The sequence below is a fragment of the Pleurodeles waltl genome, chromosome 9 (assembly GCF_031143425.1).
Source record: "Pleurodeles waltl isolate 20211129_DDA chromosome 9, aPleWal1.hap1.20221129, whole genome shotgun sequence".
NCBI lineage: Eukaryota > Metazoa > Chordata > Amphibia > Caudata > Salamandridae > Pleurodeles > Pleurodeles waltl.
The window spans coordinates 711346645-711362784 of record NC_090448.1 but is presented as its reverse complement, the minus strand read 5'-3'; positions in this window follow the sequence as shown (position 1 = coordinate 711362784).

The window sequence follows — 16140 nt, the reverse complement described above, 5'->3', positions numbered from 1 at the left end:
AGGCAAAACTTTAGGCGAGCCTCGCAAGACCCTCTGTCCAGCACTTCCACCGTGTCTGCCCAGTCCTCCTCCTCGATAGTCAGCTGGAGGCGGTCTTGTCATTGCATCCGCAACTTATCCAGGACAGGGCGAGAAAATAGGTGGCTGACAAGGACTTCGTACAGTCCAGCCATGACGTCCTTGTGTTTTCCCTATGTCTTCAGATAGGCTATTATGGGTGAGGGTTGCAGACCCCAATGAATAATGTCAGGATTTTGGCGCATGTAGTGTTGTAGTTGCAGATATTTCCTCTCCTGTGTAGGATGGAGATGGAATTCCTCTATCAGTCGAGGAAAGGGCTTGAGCCTGTTGGTTTCCAATACCTGGTCTAGGTTAGTTATACCGGTGTCACGCCATTGCGGCCAATTCAGGGCTGCACCCCCCACACGTATATTATCGTTATGCCATAGGGGAGCCTGAGCGTGGAGGAAGGGGTGAACCCCTAAAAGACAATGGGCCCTCTTCCATGCTACACCCGTCGCCTTCAGGATCGGATTCGGATCATCAGAGGGGACGGTGGTCCTACGATACAGTCCATTAAGGCCTCCCCTATGGGAGAGTAACTCCCTCTCCACTGACACCCATTGTGGCGATTCTGCAGGACTATGCAGAGTGGCAGCCAATGGCGAGAGATGGAGGGCTAGAGCGTAATGTTCTACCGAAGGGAGTCCCATTCCGCCGTCTGACCTTCGTGCTATGAGCTTGGCCGCTGCTAAGCAGGGGCACGTGGTTCCCCACACAAAGGCCCTAATTGCGGCATCCACAACCTCAACGTGGATAGAGGTATCTGAAGAGGGAGGAGACCCATGACATATGTGAAACGCTGGACTGTGACCATACGCACCGCCTGCCCCACATGGAGAGGCCAAGCTGTGCCCATTTGTCAAAGTCAAGTTTCATATGGGCAATGAGAGGGTCTAGTTTATCTGCCATCATACGTTCTAGGCCGCGATTGACAAGGATCCTCAAGTATTTGAAGCGCTTCGGGGTCCAGTGGAAGGGGAAGCCCAGAATCGCTGATTTTGTCGTCTCCCGCGACAGAGGGAGGGCTTCGCTCTTATCCCAGTTCACCTGATATCCAGAGAGGGGGGCAAAGTCATCTATAATTGCCATAAGGTCAGGCAGTGAGTGATCCAAATTGGTTAAGGTAAGCAGGATGTCATCAGCATACAGGTATATCTTAGAGGTAGCACCGCCCGGCAGCGGGTTGCCCGTTATCCCAGGGGATACACGGATCGCAGCCACCAGCGGCTCTAGTGCCAGTAGAAACAAAAGGGGAGAGAGCGGGCAGCCCTGCCTCGTTCCTGTGCAAATAGGGAAAGGGTCTGAGAGGAAGCCTCCACAGTTGACCCTTGCAGTGAGTTGATTGTATAACAGACGTACTTTGGAGATAAATTGGTCGCCCAGACCAAATTTTGTTAATGTTGCGAAAAGATATGGCCATTGTATTCGGTCAAATGCTTTTTCGGCGTCGAGGGACAGTGCTAGAGCAGCCTCAGGTGTATTCCAGACCCCCCAGATGGCATGGCATAATGTCCGAAGATGATTCCATGAGCTACGGGCTGGCACAAAGCCGACCTGCGACTGATGTATAAGGGACGGTATGACCCTACGCAGTCGGGCCGCTGAGATGCTGGCCAGTATTTTAATATCCCCGTTCAAGAGAGATATTGGCCGATAACTGCCGCAGAGCAAGGGGTCCCGACCCGGTTTTGGTATGACAGCAATGACGGCGGAGTTGGATATTGCGCCCAATGAATTCGGCTGTCAGGCTTCGTCCAGCACTGTAGAACATCAAGTGTCTCTTCCCCTGCCCATTTATAGAATTCTGCGGGGAATCTGTCTTCACCTGGTGACTTGTGGTACGGAAGACCGGAGACAACCTGTTGAATTTCTTGGCGTGTGATGTCCCCCCCAGCAGTGCCCAGCCCTCATCGGATAGGGAGGGTAAGGTAATAGTACTAAGAAAAGCTTCTATTTGTGGGGGAGAGGACTGTGAGTACGAGGTATAGAGGCGCTGATAGAAGGTTGCGGATTCGTCCACTATGTCCTGCGGGTGCGTGAGGGACTCTCCCGACTGAGCTATGATAGCCGGTATAGCTAGGGACGACGCTCTTTGGCGAAGTTGTGCGGCCAGGAGACGGCCAGCCTTCTCCCCTTGTTCATAGTGCCTGCTCTGTAAGCGTTGCAGCGCGTATTCAGCCTGGGAGGTAAATAGCTTATTCAGAGCCATGCGGGCTCTCTCCATGTCCCTGCGGGTGGGAAGGGAGGGGTGGGTTGTGTAGCGCTGCGTCAGGCGTGTTATGTCATTCTCTAGGGCCGTTTGTCATTCCACCCTATCCTTATTCGCCAGCGCGGCATCACGCATCATCTTTCCCCGTATCATCGCTTTGGCCGCAGCCCAGATCATCCTTTTAGATGTCAATGACCCAAGGTTGCCCCGGATATATGTGGATGTATGTGCCTGTAGTTGAGTCTGAGGGGTTCGTTAACGTTGGGCAGCGAAGCGCCATGGTTTGCGGCCTGGGGACACCATGCCCAGTTGTAGGGCTAACAAGATCGAGGAATGGTCTGACAAGCCCCCGCTCAGTGTACGAGAGTCCTGCATTTGTGTTATGAGGTTGTGCGAGATAAGGAAGTAGTCCAGTCGGGATTGGGTGCCGTGGACTGGGGACAAGAAAGTGTACTCCCTATCACTCAGGTGCGTCAGTCTCCATGGTTCCACCAGGCCGTTATCCTGCATAAAGGGGCAGGAGGGGCATGCGCACGTCCGGCCATGGAGGAAAACTATTAGAGGCGGCGGGCGAGAGATATAAACAGGTGGAGTAGAAGGGCGAGGAAAGGAGTGGGTAAGGTGCTGGATGCTGCTTGATTTAGTGCTAGGTGGCTTGCGGATGGGGAGGTTGGGGTGGGGAGGGGGGGATGGAAGGGGAGGTAGGCAAAATAAAGAGAGACACCGGGGGGGGAGGCGGAACGGACGGGAGATAGGATATAAGAATGTAAAATAAGCGTGTGGAGGGAAAGGAGGAAAGAAGAGAGAATAAAAAGTAGGAAATATAAAATATAAAATAGAAGGGGAGATAAAATTAAGGGAGAAGGAAGGAGGGGGGAGGAATAGGGGAATGGAGTTAACTGAGGCCCCAGGGAACCTAAACTTTAATCTGCGGGTCTATAACCGGACTATATTAGTCCCAGCGCGGGCCAGGGACGGGGGCGCAGCGCGGGCCTCCATTATCCCTTGAGACCAGCTTCCCACGATCCTGGTGTCGGGTTCCCCTGCGGTAGGGGCATGTCATGAGAAAGTATATTTTGGCTTGACGTCCTCTAACAAGGGGAGGGAAGGAGGAGGTGGCAACACAGCGTCACACCGCTGAGGGATAGGCCCACCCAGAAACAGAGGGGGAGTGAGCGACAGGGCGGAATAGAAATGGCTGAATCTAAGCTTAAACTTCAGAGAGGAGAAGGTATAGAGAGCAGCACAAGGTCTACAAATCGGAAACATAACAATGAAAAATAATCATCTCACACTGCACTCTTCACTATGTTAACAGCTATGGCAGTCAAGCCATTACAGGGCTATACAACTTAAGGAGTATGAGTTATCCCACATTACATCAAACCCAGTGGAGTATAAGCAATCTTCATAAGTCTATGCAGTTTGACCCCCCCTTAATGGATGTAAAAGAAGACTTTGCCTGTCAAAAAAAAAGAAAAGCTGTACTCAGCCAAACAACGGGTCAGTGGAGAGTCCGCTGTTTCCAGACTAAGGAGGGTCCATGGTCGCAATGTTCTTGTTTCCAATCATCCCAGAGGATAAGGCAGGTTCAAGTAGACTCTGCTAGGGGTTTTAAGGGGGAGCGGGATTTGTCTCTGTCTGCCACTTGTGTGAGGAGCGCCACTGCAAGTAGTACCTCTCCCCTGTCGTCGTGGCTGTAAGGAGTCTCTCCAGGTCCCGTTCCCTGGGGCAGGGGAGAGGAGGTTGATGAGCAGACCCTGCCCCTCCTGGGTCAAGGTCTTGAGATGAAAAGTTCTGGTCTGTAACCGTTGCGTCTCGGTGTGGAGTCGAGGTGGAAGAGTCTATGAGAGACAGACCATCCAAGAAAGAGCGCAAGTCTTCCAGATCGTCGAAGTCTTTGGATGTACCGTTTTTTGTTACCCACATTCTCGCCGGCTCAAACAGGCCATATTTCACCTCAGCTGGCGGAGTGGCGGACGGAGGGCCAGGAATGCCCTGCGCCGGTCGCTGGTTTCCTTGGAGAAATCTGCTGACATTCGAATTGTGTGTCCATCTAGTTGGAAAGGACCTTGAGTGCATGCTCTCTGTATTAGTTGACGGGCCTGTGTATGGCGAAGGAGACAGGCTATGATCGGTTGGGGGGCGAGCGTCCGTGCCGGTTCTCCGGGGGCCCAGTCTATGGGCTCTTTGGAACTCCAGGGGTGGCTCAAAGGTAATGCCAGTCAGTCTAGGCAGCGTGTCTCGCAGAAATCTGTGGAGGTCTTCACCCTCCATGTTTTCAGGAAATCCTACGAAATGGACATTGTCTCTTCGACTCCTGTCTTCCAAGTCCGTCAACTTTGAAGGAAGAGGAATTCCTGGTGTCTGTCAAGGAAGGAAGAGGCGTGAGCCTCCACTTTTGACAATTGTTGTTCCAGTCCCAGGACGTGTGTCTGAAAGCTTGCAATTTCGTATGAATGGTTTTCATTTCCGCCGCCATTGGGACCATTGCGCTATCCAACCCCTCCAGTCTACGGCCAACCGCCGAGATTTCCTGCAGGATATGGTCCATTGTGGGCTCCTGGGCTGGGTCTGTGTTGCCGTCGGTGGAGGGACCCCCTTTGCCTGGAGCAAGGCGTCAGAGAAGATCCACTCTGGCTTACCCGTGTTCTTGTGAGATGACCGTCCGCCTGGCATCTCCGGCCTTCGTCGTAGGGCTTGACGGCAACAGCGTAGGGGAGGGAGGTGATCTGGAGTTTCTGAGGACCCCTCCTGGGGCTGCAGCTGGTCCCACTCCGCGTGGGCGGATAGGTGGTTGGGGGTTGGGGAGGAGAACTAAAGTGTTCCCGGTCTCACCGTCGTTTGGTCGGCGGGTAGTCAAGGGATAATTCCGCCCCTTCGGAGGCCGCCGCGATACCCGTGCACAGGTATTGGAAGGGGTAGCAATCCGGAGGAAGGGGAGGTGTCCGGTGCAATGGCAAAGAGGGGGGCGGCTGGTCACCAACTGCATGCTTCGCGTGCCGGAGCCAGGATACTCTGGTATGGAAGGGAGGGGTGCCAGATGCCCTTTTTTTGTCGTAGCATGGGCCGTTCTCCGTAGGCCTCCGCAATAGGTGTAACGCTGGCACTGTCATCACATTGAAACACGATGAGTCCACCAGACCATGTCCATTGTGACGGGCGGGGCGAGATGCAGCTAGCAGCCCAGTGAGGATGTCAGTCAGATCGTGGTGGTAGGAGCTGGCTTGCTCGTGCTGTTAGTTCCTCCAGAATGCTCCTTCACCTCAGGGCGCACAGTGTGGGGGGGGCAGACAGGCTATGTCCAGTAGATGTGGCAGTGCGCCCAGCGATGAGGTATGGAAAGTAAGAGGTAGTCCGACCTGCCCCACCTTACTCCGTCGCTGCCCCTGGCGTTCCTCTGGTTCACTGGGTCATTCGCTCGCTGTCCCCCTCTCCCCCATCCAGGTGCGTGGGGAGGTGGGAGGGGACAGGTATACGCAAGTGGAGCAAGGAGGCCCCCAGTGAAAGGGAAAGGCAAAGTCTCTCCTCCCCCTTCTCCTTCACTTATTGTTGGTGGTCTGTTCCTTTGTTTTTTTTTTTGTTTGTTTCCTTTTTGTTCTTCCCTCCTTTCTTTCCCCCTGTGTTTATTTTTCCTTTTTCCAGGGCCTCCAGCTCCTCACGAGGCTCCCCGTGGTTCTCTGTGCCCCCCCCCGGGGTGTCATCATCTTATCGAATCCAGAGGTCGCCCCAGCATCCAGAATGGAAGCAATGGCTCTGGGGCTCCCGCTGCGCAGAGCTCTCCGCCCCCTCCTTGAGCAGCGCCCCAGCTGCAGGGCGGAGGGCCGAATGGTGCGCTGGTGAGGGGCGGGGTCAGCAATGGGCCCAGGAAAAAAAAAAGATGGGCTCATGGGCGCTCCTTTCGTTCCTGAGCCCCTCGGCCTCCCTCGGCGGCGTCGGGCCCGATGTAACTGGAGGTCGTGCCTCCGAGGCCCCTCTCGGGCTGCCTTGCTGCATCGCTGTTTCCTTCGGAGCTCCTGCTCCGTGACCCTCTTGGGAGGCGGCTCCCCCTGCGCGGCACCCTCTGATCAGCTATGTGCCCCGGGGTGGGGGGATGTTCACACCCCACAGTGCCCCTGTCCAAGGCCCAGACCAGCCGTCCCGCGGAGCGCTCGGGTCAGGCGGCCATCTTTTTACGTGGCCAGACCACGCCCCCATCTAGATGTCTGGACCATGCTGTTGCCGTTGTATGTGCTTTCTTGACTTTCACTTACACATTTGGCAGCTAGGCATATCACGTGGCTCAAATATTGTTTGTCCCTGAGATACATGAAGGCGGGGGATGTTCACACCCCCACAGCACCCCCATCCAAGGCCCAGCCGTCCCGCGGAGAGATCGGGTCAGGCGGCCATCTCCTTACGTGGCCAGACCACGCCCCCATCTAGATGTCTGGACCATGCTGTTGCCGTTGTATGTGCTTTCTTGACTTGCACTTACACATTTGGCAGCTAGGCAATCACTTGGCTCAAATATTGTTTGTCCCTGAGATACATGAAGGGTCAGTTCCTATGCAAATGCTGTTTTAGGGGCATGTGCAAAGTGAAATGTGTCCATGAATGCTCCTGATGTCACCATCACTATTATGCAGGTATTGTTTGCATTGTGAGCTTTGGATATTCATTTCACACCCTATTGTGCATCCCCTTGACCTTCCATTGTGTTGCAATGTGGGTGCTGTGTGGGTCCATCGATGAGCAGCACCTGCGGCAGGACGTCTGTGTGATGGGCTCCATGGCGGCACAGGTCATGTAACACTGCCTGCAGGTGAGTTGCTTCCTTTATGCTTTCCGTTTCCACCTGCTGGGATGCGGTGGTTGGACTGCCACGGTCACGCTGGCGGTAAGCAACATCATAATGTTTCCATCTGAAACACCGGCTCCGTCGGCCTTTTCGGCCTGTCTACGCTGCCTGGTGGTGCTGGCGGGACTGCAGCAGTCTTTCCCTATGGGACTGCCAGCATCGTAATACTGTGGTCTGACTGCCAAGCAGATGGCGGTCACACCGCCACCATGGTGGTGCACAAACCGCCAAACTCGTAATGCGACCCTTTGAGAATATGTAACATTAATTTCAATATGTAAAATTAATTTTAAAGCAAATCCACATAAGTTCAGAGCAAGCCATATTCATTTAAACAGCAGTCATATTCATTTAAACATGGGTGGTGTTAATTTCAATATTTGCCTAATTCATTTCAAAGCATGTTACATTTATCTAACAGTTTCATTTTCATTTCACAAAGTGTGATATTCATGTTACAGAATGTCATATAACTTTTGATGTGGGCCATATTGATTTCATCAGGTGTCATATTCATTTCAAAGTGGCTCATATTCATCTTAACGTGTCATATTCCTTTCTATGATTGTCATTCATTTCAGTGGATGTCATATTCACCTTAACACCTGTCATAATAATTTTAACACGGGTCATATCCATTTCAACATAGGTCATATTAATTTCAATATATGCAGTACTTATTTTGCTGTGTATCATATCAATTTCAAAGCACAACATATTCATTTTGACAAGTTTTATTTTAATTTCAGCATTGGTCATATTCAGTTTAAGACATGCTGAATTCATTTCGGTGGAGCTCATGTTTGTTTCAATGCATGTCATATTCATCTTAGCATGTGTCATATTTCTTTCAATGGATACTTCATTCATATTAACACATCTTAATTTTAACATAAATCATATCCATTGCAACATACATCATAATCATGTCAATGTACATCGTATCGCTTTCAATGCAAGCCATGTTCATTGTGATAAATGTCATGATCATTTTAAAGTTACTCGTATTAATTTTAAAACATGTCAAATTCATTTAAATGAAGGTCATATTCATTTCAACGTAGGTCATATTCATTTTAATATGTGTTATATTCTTTTCAATCAATGTTAAGTTTATTTCAATGGATGTCATCTTAATATTAACACTTGTCATATTAATTTCTGATGGATACAACTACCTGTGGATTCCTCACCTTATGAATTCGATCCTAGCGCCAGCATCCGACGAAAAGTCTTCTTCCTAGCTGTCTACGTCGACGAGGATGTCATAATGGCACGGCTCCGCGTGACTCCGTCAACGTGCCAATAAGAGGCCCTTGTCGGCGTACCAACGTCAGTTTTTCCTTTTTCCGTGCTTCAACGCCAACGTTTTTTTCTTTCTGGCCCATTGGTAACTGTAGCGATCTCTTGAAGTTACAATGTCGCCTCCGAAGTCCGGGCTTAAGCCGAGTATGGAATGCGGGGGTCGGATGTCAGTGACCGACCCCCATTCGGACTGTATTTGGTGTTTAAGCTCCGAACATGATGTGAAAGGTTCTTCTTCGTGCCAGAGCATGAATCTGAAAAGCTCTGAAGCAACACGAAGCGAAGCTCTTCTTGGCCAAGGCGAAGAAGAAGGAACACAAGAAGGTTTCTTCCCATGCTTCTCCCAAAAAACATAAGAAGCGGCGTCATCATGACTCTCGACACCGTCATGACTCTCGGCGCCGTTCGGAGCAGAGCCGATCGAGGAGTCGTTCGAGGTCGAGATCTCGTTCGTCACGGCGCCAGAAGACGTGGGAGATGAGTCTTACGGTCACGCCTCAGCCAGAGAGTCCGGGGTTGTCACCGGCGCCTTCAGTCTATGAGGTCACTCAAGGTAGTCCTCGCTTCTCGCTGGCGCCGAGGGATCCTGATGTTCCCCAGACGTCTACACAGCAGTACCCGGCTTTCCTGACTCCAGGGACGGATCCGGCCGCATTTTTGAATGCGATGTTTGCCGTTTTTCAATCCATGGCCCCTGCTGGTGCACCGGCGGGTCCCACGGGGCCATTGGCATTCAATTTGGGCTCGCCGGCGTCGTACAGGGCTGCTCCATTCATGCCCTTCTGCCCTACGGAGCCTGGTGGTCCGGCGCCGGGGGTTTCCCCTGGCAGGAGTCCTTCGCCCGGGACCGTGGATCCGTCGGCTTCTCATCTGACTCCTTCTCCGCGCCATCCGGCGTCATTGATGGCCTCATCCAGACCGGCTCCATCTCCCTCTGTTCATTCGGCGTCGAGGAGGTCATCTGCCTACTTCGGGCCGGCGCCGGCTTTGGCGCCGGTTGAATCTGGGAGCCTTCCGGAACCGGTTCGGGGTCTGAGATCATTGGTGTCGATGGAGTCCTTGTCGACGCCGGCTCTGGAGACGCATTTACAATCTCGAAGGAAGGCGTTGAGGCTTCTGGAGGAAGAGGAATACAGAAGGCTTGAGGAAGGTGAGATAGAGCCTTCTGATGATTTCCAGAGACTTGCCACTGCAAGTGGTTTGGATACTTCCCCGGAGTGGGACATTGCTTCTCCGGGGGAGTTTACTGAGGAGGCCGCCTCCTTCCATGCTGTGTGAGGAAGGCAGCTGACTACCTGGATTTGCCTTTGTCCACGGCAGAAGTTAAGACTAACCTGCTCACAGAGGTTCTTCATCCATCTTCCTCCAGTGCTGACCCTTTGTTGCCTTTTAATAAGGCTTTGAGTGAGCCTATTATGGACCTATGGAAAAAGCCGGTGATATCTCCTGCTGTGAACTGGGCAGTGGCGAGAAGGCATAGAAGTGCCCCAGGAGATCCAGTTTTTCTATCTCGTCACCCGACTCCGGAGAGTTTGGTGGTTCAGGCATCATGTTCTGCAAAGTCTGCCCCCGGTACATTCCCTGGTGTTCCGACAGACAGAGAATCCAAGAGGATGGAGCAATCCTCGAAGAAAATTTTCTCTTCTTGCAGCATGGCCCTAAAAGCTACCAATTCCACCTGTGTGCTAGGCAGATACTTCCATGCCCTAATGGACCCTGCTGAGGAGATGGCGAAAGATCTGCCACAGGAAGTGCAAAAATCGTTTGGGTCCCTTTTCTTGGATGCGCAAGCTGCTGCACAGCAGATTATTCAATCTGGCTTGGATACCACGGATTCTATTGCCAGGGCCATGGGAATATCGGTGGCTACGAGAAGGCATGCCTTGGCTAAGATCTTCGGGTTTCTCGTCAGATGTATAATCCACTTTAATGGACCTTCCATTTGATGGGGAAAAGCTGTTTGGGGACAAGGCAGACTCTGCCCTTGAACGGTTTAAGGACTGTCGGGCTACAGCTAAGTCCCTGAGTTTGCAGACCCCTTCTTCTACATTGTACAGACCTTTTCGTAGGTTTTGAGGGTTTGCTAGAGGTTCTGCCTTTCATAGATCTCAATCTTATGTCCAACAACCTGCCAACCCACCCTATCGTGCCTTCAGAGGGCGAGGTAGGGGTAGGGCTAGAGGTCCAGCCCAGCAGCTCTCTTCTTCTTCATCCTCCTCTGGTGGAGAACAGCAGAAGCAGCCCTAGTTTTCCCCACTTTATCAGTCATACTTCTCCTGTAGGGGGAAGATTGAGTCTTTTTCTGCAGCAATGGAGGTCAATTACAACAGACTCGTGGGTGCTAGGAATTGTGGAAAAGGGCTATGCTCTCCCCTTTCAGGAGTTTCCTCCTCCCTTCCCTCCCCGTCCCTCCTTTTGTTCAGAAGACCATCTTTTGTTGCTGCAACAGGAGGTTGTAGCCATGTTGGCAAAGGGCGCTATAGAGTTGGTACCATTGCAGGAAAGGGGTCAGGGGTGTTATTCAAGATATTTCCTGATTCCCAAAGTGGACGGTCGTCTAAGGCTGATTCTAGACTTGAGGATTTTGAATTTGTTCCTCAGGCAGGAAAAATTCAAAATGCTGACCCTAGCGCAGGTGCTATTGGCGTTGAACGAAGGAGACTGGATGGTGTCTGTCGACTTGCAGGACGCGTACTTTCATGTTCCCATAATCAAGTCGCACAGGAAGTATCTCCGTTTTGTGGTCGGATCGCAACATTACCAGTTTGCGGTCCTTCCGTTTGGTCATACTTCAGCACCCCGGGTCTTCACAAAGGTGATGGCAGTTGTTGCAGCACACCTCAGAAAGAGGGAGGTAGCGGTTTTTCCCTACCTGGACGATTGGTTGATCAAAGCCAAGTCTCCAGAGATTGTGTTGTCTCATCTGAGAATGACAATGCAGTTGTTGTTCGATCTGGGCTTTTAGGTGAACGTACCCAAATCTCACCTGAAGCCCTCTCAACGCCTCCTGTTCATAGGGGCAATATTGGACACAACAAGGTTTCGGGCCTACCCCCCGCCTCAGCGGGTACGGGACATTCTGGCGCTGATTCCTTTGTTTCAAAGTGGAGCGGCAGTTCCAGTCCTCAAAGTCTTACGCCTGCTAGGTCTGTTTGCTTCTTGCATTCTGTTGGTCACTCATGCTCACTGGCATATGAGGGCTCTTCAGTGGTGCCTCCGCAGACAGTGGTTCCAGCACAAGGGGGATCTCAGGGATTCAATAAAGATCTCCAGGGACACTGTAGCGGATCTCCTGTGGTGGGCAGAGGACGGCAACCTTTCCCAAGGAAAACCGTTTTCACTGCCCCCTCCAGTGGCCACAGTGATATCGGATGCTTCCACTCTAGGGTGGGGAGCTCATCTGGGGGACCGGGAGGTCAAGGGTCGTTGGTCTCCAGCAGAACAGATGTTGAATATCAATCTGTTGGAATTGCGGGCTGTACGTTTGGCGCTCAAGGCCTTTCTCCCTTCCCTTCGCGGTCAGTCAGTTCAGATCCTGACGGACAACACTACCGCAATGTGGTATATAAACAAGCAGGGAGGAGTGGGGTCGTATCTGCTTTGCCGAGAAGCCCTACGACTCTGGTCCTGGGCTCAGGATCATCAGATTTGCTTGATGGCAAATCATTTGGCCGGAGTGTTGAATGTACGTGCGTACGTTCTCAGCCGTCACTTCTCATTAGATCACGAGTGGCGTCTCCATCCGGATCTAGTCCTCCACATCTTCGAGATGTGGGGTACTCCTCAGGTGGATTTATTTGCCACTCGGGAGAACGCGCATTGCCCTTTATTCGGCAGCCTCCAGTTTCCGATGCAAGGGGCATTGGGGGACGCGTTTCAGATGTCCTGGAGCGGCCAGTTGCTTTAAGCGTTTCCCCCCATACCCTTGATTCCTCAGGTTTTGAGGAAGGTTCGTCAGGACCAGGCCCAAATCATATTGGTGGCGCCGGACTGGCCGAGAAGGGTATTGTATACAGACCTACTTCAACTCTCTCAGTGCCCTCCGCTCCGTCTCCCGCTCAGGGCAGATCTCCTCTCTCAATCACAGGGGCAGGTTTTACACCCCCACCTCCAGAGCCTGCACCTTCATGCCTGGAGATTGAACGAGGCAACCTGAGTTCTTTTTCTCTCCCACCGGATGTAGTGGATGTTATACTATCGTCCAGGCGACACTCCACTAAATCTATTTATGCCGGAAGGTGGGAAAAATTTGTGTTGTGGTGTGGAGAGAACCAAAAAGATCCTTTAAAGGCCCATCTTTCAGATGTACTTTTGTTTGTTCTCAGTTTGGTGAAGAAAGGCTGTGCTATAGCTACAGTTAAGGGTTATTTGGCAGCTCTGTCGGCGTTTCTTTGCCTTCCGGATCAGCCGTCTTTATTCAAGTCTCCCATTGTACATAGGTTCCTTAAGGGTTTGGTGAATAGCTTTCCTCCTAGTCCTTTTCACATGCCTCAGTGGGACTTAAATCTTGTTTTAACATTCTTAATGGGTTCGCCTTTCGAGCCCATGCATTCATGTCCATTGAGATATTTGGCCTTCAAGACTGTTTTCTTGATCGCAATTACTTCTGCCAGGAGGATTGGAGAGCTTCAGGCACTTTCCGTTAAGCCCCCTTTCACTATGTTTTTCCCTGATAAAGTGGTTCTAAAAACCAGGGCTGCTTTTCTGCCAAAAGTTGTCACCCCTTTTCATATAGAGCAGAATATCACTCTTCCTGCTTTTTACCCTCCTCCCCACCCGTCTAAAGAAGAAGAGAGACTCCATAGGTTGGACCCTAGGAGGGCCCTGAGTTTTTATCTTGAAAGAACTAAAGACTTTCGTTTGGATGAGAAACTGTTTGTTGGATATGCTGGTCAGCAAAAGGGCAGAGCTGTACAGAAAAGGACACTCTCCAGGTGGGTCATCTTGTGTATCAAGATCTGTTAGTCTTTGGCAAAAAAGGTCCCTCCTGAAGGTATCAGGGCCCACTCTACTAGGGCTAAATCCGCATCCTTGGCTTTGGCGAGGGGTGTTCCATTGATAGATATATGTAAAGCGGCAACTTGGGCGTCCCTCCATACTTTCGTAAAATATTACTGTTTAGACTCTGAGATGAGGAGAGACGGTCACTTTGCTCGCTCGGTATTGCAAGATTTCTTAGTGTAATCAGGCGGGCACCCACCACCGAGTGCGGTACTGCTTGGGACTCTATTCATAAGGTGAGGAATCCACAGGTAGTTGTATCCATCAGAAGAACAAGTTACTTACCTTCGGTAACGCTTTTTCTGGTGGATACACTGACTACCTGTGGATTCCTCACGGTCCCTCCCGCCTCCCCGTTGCCTGCCTGGTTACACTCTTATCTTGCAGTATTTAGTTTAATATCTATTCTTATATTTTTATATATATATATATTTGTTTGTATATGAATGCGCATATATATTTATATGTATATAATGATATTTATCTATATGTATTTCTGTTTATTCGTGTATTTCAACTCTCAATAAGAATGGATAGTTTAAATGGTCAAGGTTTTTGTGTGTGTATATCTTTCTATATTATTTATCAATTTTCATGGTCGGTTTACTCTATTTGCTTTAAGAGCACGAAAAAAAAGAGGTGAAACTGACGTTGGTACGCCGACGAGGGCCTCTTATTGGCACGTTGACGTCAGACGGAGTCACGCGTAGCCGTGCCATTATGACGTCCTCGTCGACGTAGACAGCTAGGAAGAAGACTTTCCGTCGGATGCTGGCGCAAGGATCGAATTCATAAGGTGAGGAATCCACAGGTAGTCAGTGTATCCACCAGAAAAAGCGTTACCAAAGGTAAGTAACTTGTTCTTTAAGATGCAACTTATAAATTTTAACATATATCATGTTAATTTGAATATGTATCATATTAGTTTGAATATGTGTCATATTAATTTCAAGGCGTGCCATATTCATTTTAACAAATCTCATGTAAATTTCAGCTGTGGTCATACTCATTTGAAGGCATGTCAGCTTCAATCCAATGGGGTTGCATTAATTTCAATTAAATTTTTTTCAATTTCAGCTTTATTTCGGCAAAACAATACCATAAAAGCGTGCTGACAACATTCATACATTTCTAAAAGGAAACGAAAACGAAAACAGTTTGAGAAGATCGATAAACTCAAACCCATCATGATATTAAAAAATCAAATCCAGGACTCCCCCAAGGACATACAATACAGATCGGCAAGTTGTGAATATGAATATTATAAAAATAAACAATTGGTCAATTAAAACACTATAAAAATACACAATACACATCACCGTACAAATCACTCTAAAAATATTATAAAATAACTATAGATACAAATCTTTGTACAAAAAACAATTGGGATTGTTATCTCATTATTAGTGGCAATAACTATGTACTGGCAATAAAATTTCACTTAGGGGGTCATTCCAACCCTGGCGGTCGGTGATAAAGCGGCAGCCAACCCGCCAACAGGCAGGCGGTCAAAAAAATGGAATTCTGACCCTGGCGGGAACCGCCAACACAGCCCGCCACTTTAACACTCCGACTGCCACGGCGGGACAAACAAACAGCGCGGTGGTCACCGCCAACAGACAGGCGGCAGACAATGTACCGCCCACCCTATCACAACTCACCAATCCGCCACCTTTTCCGGGGCGGGAGCCCCGCCGATAAAAACACGGCGGAAACAGACTACGAACGGGAAAACGCTCACCTCTATACACTCCACGAGGAAGGAGGACAGCATGGAACCCGAATTAAACATCCTACCAGCTATTGTCTACCTGCTCATCTACCAGGAGTACGAACGCCGGCGCAGACGACAACGGTGAGTACTGCACCTACGACACAGGGGAGGGGGGAGGAGGAAAGGTTACGGGCACACACATACGCGATACACCCACCCCCCCACCCCAAATACCTACACACCAATGCAGAGCAACAAGTCAGAGTGACACCCCCCAAACCCCCCGGAATAATGCAAAGACAAAATAAAATGATCATTAAAATTGAAGTATATTATAGCTCAATTGAAGTAATGGGAAATATGAAATATGAAATATACATATTAAAGAATGAACATAGTTAAAAATATATACATAGGCTATAAGTCCTGCACATTTTGTCAAAGTTCCATTGTCCCTGGGCCAATGTGCACAAACACATGGGCAAAGCCCACACACGAGACCAGATACCATTGGAGAGAACACTGCTGGGACATCAGATGATAAAACTACAGGCACCTCAGGGGGAAGGGAAGGGGTGGCACCTCAGCCACATGAGTCCACGACGCCAGATCCACGAGGGGCCTCCATGGCCACTGTACCATCCTGGGGAGTGCAAAGCCACAGTCTTTCAAGTCTCTACAGTGGGTGGCTTGCCCACTGTACCATCCTGGGGAGTGCAAAGCCACAGTCTCTCAAGTCTCTACAGTGGGTGGGTTGCCCACTTTTCCATCCTGGGGAGTGCAAAGCCACAGTCTCTCAAGTCTCTACAGTGGGTGGGTTGCCCACTTTTCCATCCTGGGGAGTGCAAAACCACAGTCTCTCAAGTCTCTACAGTGAGTGGCTTGCCCACTGTACCATCCTGGGGAGTGCAAAGCCACAGTCTCTCAAGTCTCTACAGTGGGTGGTTTGCCCACTGTTCCATTCTGGGGAGTGCAAAGCCACAGTCTCTAAAGTCTATAAGGTGGGTG